The sequence below is a fragment of the Bos javanicus genome, chromosome 2 (assembly GCF_032452875.1).
Source record: "Bos javanicus breed banteng chromosome 2, ARS-OSU_banteng_1.0, whole genome shotgun sequence".
Taxonomy (NCBI): domain Eukaryota; kingdom Metazoa; phylum Chordata; class Mammalia; order Artiodactyla; family Bovidae; genus Bos; species Bos javanicus.
This window is the reverse complement of record NC_083869.1, coordinates 120666298-120671367: the sequence shown is the minus strand read 5'-3', so window position 1 is coordinate 120671367 and position 5070 is coordinate 120666298.

Here is a 5070-nt window from a genome sequence, read left to right as displayed (position 1 = left end):
TTGAGCCACATGTGTCTTTAGCATAGGGCCTTCCAGGAGCTGACCTTGAGAAAATAGTTTATTTGGGAGATGTTTTTAAGTAACACTACAGAGAAGTGGGAGAGTGATACAGGGAACAGGAGGCAGCCCCCTATGGCTGTACTATCAAGCCAGCTAGCACAGAGGGCAAGTGACAATTTCTCCTGCAGGGAAGCCTCTAGGAAGTGGGAAAAAACATGCCTCACAGTGATCCCACCCCAAGGATGAGGAAGGTGGGCATTTATACACCATCTCAGAGTGTTGAGGCTGCTCCCCAGTACTTGTGACCTGTGATGTATGTAGTCAGCTTCCTGCAGTTCTGGGGAGAAGATCCCTCAGCCACGGTACACATGCTGGCCCACTGAGGGGGCTGAAGGATAAGGACAGGGCACAATAGTATCTGTGACGGCCCTCCTTACACAGCCTCAGGTCAACTAGCACCCCACTTCAAGTTTCATGTCCTGCCCCTGCTTCTTCAAGGTGGTAACCAGTCATTTTTTTTAAAAAAAGAAGACAACAGGAGGATCAGTGGAACAAGCCAAAATGCCACTGCTGTCGTTGGTCCTGAGATGAAGCGATGCTCGTCAGCTTCCTTCTCTACCACCCTTTAAAAAAAAAACTGTATTTGGCTGTGTCAGGTCTTAGCTGTAGTACACAGGATCTTCATTGTGGCATACAGACTCTCTCGTGTGGCACATGGGCTCAGTTGCTCCATGGCATGTGGGATCTTATAGCTTGTGGGATCTTAGTTCCTCCACCAGGGATTGAACCTGCATCCCCTGCATTGCAAGAAGGATGCTTAACCACTGACCTCCAGGGAAGTCCCTCTACCACCCACTCTAGATGCCTCTCACCTGAGTCAGCTGGGGTCCCTTACTCCTGCCAGTTCAGTAACTCCTTTCTTTGCCTGCACTTCTCCTGACATGAGAAGCTCAGAGTTGCCAGGAGGCATACATAATTTTAGATTTAGTAAAAACCATTATGGTGGCTTCTGGTAGGAGTGTTCTCTTACCCTCTAGGAAATAGGATCTCTAGTCTAGCAGAGCCTAAAGGTTTGGGGATAGGAAGCATAAATTTACCAAATGGGACACCAGGAATAAAGGTGAGGAGGGCCACTTCCATGGTTCCCAGAGCTGTATAGTCTACTGATCAGGAATATAGCATGTGTTTATGTAATGGCTATTAGCTGAAGGTATATATGTTAAGGACAGCATCTTGACCCTATCTTCTAGCTGATGCCTTAGTTATACTTTCAAGTGATTATCCCAATATTTTCTCAAGATGGCAGCTTCTGGTTGATATGGTATATAGTAGGACCAGTGGTTAATATGGTCATGCCCACTTCCTCCATGGTCATGTTATTGGGGGATCCCATCATGATAAATTAGACACTCCGGGAGCCTTCAGATAGTAATGCTAGGCAAGAGATTATGAACTGAGAAGACAAGCCTGCATCAATCCCAAGAAGTCGTGGATGAATCATGGCCCCTCTGGGATGGTTGGGTTCTTTGTAATCAGCCTGGCACCCTGTGCCCTCCTTCAGGGGTGGTACCCTATCAAGTATATCAGTCTTTGCTCTGACAGACTGAGCACTGAGTAGTGGTAGTACCTAGATCGGCTTTGTGAGAGGGAGCCCATGCCTTTGGGCCAAGCAGGGCTTCCATCCTTGCTGCCATGGCTACTTGGTTCACTGGTCGATTGTGCATGCTTTGAGGTTAGAGGATGGCTCATTTCTATGGGATGAACTGTGCTCTCTACCTGCCTATTCCATGCCTCCTCTACAATGGGCACTGTCCAGTAGACACTGAAAGGAGCCTGAGATCCATACATTCTGTAACTTCTCTCCGAGCTTAATCCACAAGCTTCTTCTCCAGATTTCCGTAACTCCAAGTTTTCAGTCTTGCCCTTTGCAGGTTCCTGATTAACCAACCAAGCCATCACCACTGCCCAGGAGTGACCTTTATGTGCAGGCCACCTCCCCTTTTGAACCAGGCTTAGAACTCCAAGGTCTCTCAGTGATCCCTCAGATCCCTGTGGGTCAGGGCCCCTTGGTAGACCTTCCATCCACTTTGACCTCTGATGCTCAAGTGCTGCCACCTGGCCTCTGCAGTTCTGGAATCCCACTGTCACACCATTAATATAAACACTACAGAGTCCAGGCACATAGCATCCTCCCCTACAGTCCTCAGCTAAGAAAGGACAGCCACCACTGAGCTGCTCCACGGGGCCAGTGTCCCCTTCATAACTCATTTCCCGGGAGCATCAGTGAAAGCAGCTTACTGAGAACATTTCAGCTAGGGGGTCCTCTTATTTTAGGTAATGCTGTTCTTCCAGGGAGCCCACTTCTCTCGACCTTTTGACTGCTTCCTCCAGTCCTGGCAGTTCATGTGTTGCTTTATCGCTGATTGTAGCTATTCTTTCTGTCAGTTGTTAAACTATTGCCTAAATGCTACATGTACCTGCTTGCTTGCATAATTGCTCAGTCATCTCTGACTCTTTGCACCCCGCCATGGACTGCAACCCGCCAGGCTCCTCTGTCCATGAAATTTTCCAGGCAAGAATACTGGAGCGGTTTGCCATTTCCTCCTCCAGGGGATCTTCCCGACCCGGGGATTGAACCTGCGTCTCCTTCGTCCCCTGCATTAGCAGGCAGATTCTTTACCACTACACCATAAATACTATACCCTGTTGTTTAGTACTGGAGCCAGGATTCAGAAAATCATGTCAGCATCTCCAGTTGCTCCCCATTATGCCCTGCCAATAAGGAGTGCAGCAGGGTGTTGGCAAGGCTAAAGCATGAAGGAGATGCTTACTTCTTCCTTCTAGCACAGCAATGCCTTTGCTGCCGCTGAATCTAGTTTGCAGTTTTTCCAGCACTCTGTAGCAACAGTTTCCAACACTTTGGTTCCTCTCCTTGGAGGTCAGTTTTAGTTTCTTGGAATCCCTCCTCCAAGCTTTTCAATTTTTGTAATTCCACCCTCTTACCTTATTTCATGAGCCTTGGACATGGCATCTACTCTTGTAATTGCTGCCTTTGTGATAACTTAGCAATCGCTCTTTTTACCTATCCAGTTGTCTAGTTAATGTCAGCATTTAATGATCTTCTAATCTCCTTCGCTGGAGGGAAAACCAGAATCAGGACCCAATGATTAGAGGGGCAGAAGTTCCCACTCCCCTTTGTTGGAGGGTAAGAGGCTCCCCCTTCTTGCCTACTTAATACTTTATGTGTATCCAATATGCTAAGTCACTTCAGTTGTGTCTGACTGTGACCCTATGGGCTGTGGCCTGCCAGGTTCCTCTGTCCATACTAGATTTTATTAAAATAGAGTTGGGGTTTCTGTCTCCTGATTGAACCCAGATCATTATTTTTTTCAAGTTTCAAGGAGCCATCCCAGCTCCAGGTGCCTTTGCCAGGATTACAGATCCAGAGACCCAGGAAAGTACTTCCATCTCAACAAACTTCTGTAATCCAACTCCACATTCCATTGTGCTCCCGACTCAACACCCTCAAAATCCATTCCCAGATTGCTGTTGCTACTTATTAGTCAGATTACAATGCTAATTACTTATTAGCATTTTTTGTTTGTTTGTTTTTGGTAAAAGTCTCCAAGCAGAGGTAACACTTCCTCAGTGGTGCTATGCTAGGACTTGACCTTAGTGACTAGCCCAGAAGTGACAAGAGGGAGTAGTAGCAGGCCTCCAAGAGGGCAAGTATCCTTCTTGCAACATACCTGCCTTAGGTGAGGCCTCTTCCTGGTCTCTAGGCAAGAAGGGGGAGCCTCTTACCCTCCAACAAAGGGGAGTGGGACACTTCTGCCGCTCTAATCATTGGGTCCTGGTTCTGGTTTTCCCTCCAGCAAAGGAGATTAGGAGATCATTACATGCTGTCATAGAAGTCTTCTGGTTCTCGCGCTGTGCCCTAGATGGTTAGTTGGCTAGTTAGTTACAGCCTATCATTTTCTTCTTTCATCACATCAATGGTTCTTAACAACAACCAGCAAATTCCACAACTTCTTTTAATTACTATTGCCTCCATATCTCTCAAATGTTAGAGAGGCTATAGAAACCATCACACCCCCTTACACTTGTATCCGAGCCCCCCATTCACCACAGATAAGAGTGTTTATAACAGCAGTTGGTCACCTGTTATAGTGAAGGTGACCAACTTCAAGGCACGTCAAGGACTTCCAACTACGGGGTCCTGTCGCTGCTGACTGACAGGTGACCCAACTCTAGAATTCCATCCTAAGGATCTGATTCCTAATACCACTTCTGGTACAGACTGTCCAGATTTGACAAGGATTTGAGTTCAGTTCACTTGTTTGGGAAGTGTCGGTTGCATTGGGAGAAAAGTGGGAGGTGATGAAGGAAAGGAAGACAACCAGTTACCACAGTTGGTAATCAAAGCTTCACCTAGCAGGGAAACTCTGGGAAATGGTAAAAGACATGTTCTTCAGAAATAACCCATGTGAGGGGTAAAGCAGATGGGTTAAAAAATATATATTTATTTATTTGACTCTGCCAGGTCTTAGTAGTAGCATGTGGGACCTTTAGCTGGCATGTGGGATCTAGTTTCCTGATGAGAGATGGAACCCAGGCCCCCTGCACTCGGAGCACAGAGTCTTAGCCACTGAACCACCAGGGAAGCCCCACGAGGTGTTTTATGTACCAACTCTGAGCATCACTGGTTATGGGCAGATGCTAGCAGTTGATAGGAAAGCTCCAAGGGATACACATGTGGAACTGACAGCATCTACATATCTGATTATTTGGTTAAAATGCAGATTCCTGATTGGGGGAAACTCTGAAGAGCATGTAAGACTTCTCTACAACTTCCTGAGACTCTATAATTATTTCAAAATTAAAAGTTAAAAAAACAGGATGACCAGCGAAACCAGTTGCATGCAATTAACTGAATACATATACTTACTGTGTGTTTTGGGGTTTGATTTCAGTAAGTATGGGGTACTCCAGTGAAGAAGTCCCTTTCACCTCCTACTGTAAATAAATAGAAATGATTGATAAAATATAATAAATGTATTTTTAAATACA